This window comes from Myotis lucifugus, unplaced genomic scaffold (genome assembly GCF_000147115.1).
Source record: "Myotis lucifugus unplaced genomic scaffold, Myoluc2.0 scaffold_624, whole genome shotgun sequence".
Taxonomy (NCBI): domain Eukaryota; kingdom Metazoa; phylum Chordata; class Mammalia; order Chiroptera; family Vespertilionidae; genus Myotis; species Myotis lucifugus.
Genome location: NW_005871672.1, coordinates 17,980 through 18,218, shown reverse-complemented (window position 1 = coordinate 18,218; position 239 = coordinate 17,980).

The window sequence follows — 239 nt, the reverse complement described above, 5'->3', positions numbered from 1 at the left end:
CCATCCACACGCATCAGTAGCATGGTTACTCCTGCATGGATGGACTGGGGAGGAGAAGGCGCTGAGGAGAGGTTATCCATGTCTGCAACACTTCGTTTCTTTACGACGAGTGTTAAAGCAATATGGCGGAACGTCAGAATCTGTTTAATCTTGGAAAAGCGTACATAGTGTCTGACATACTTCCTTAGAGTTGTAATGTCATGTAATTAGAAAGGAAAAGATGAAATGAGATAATGTAC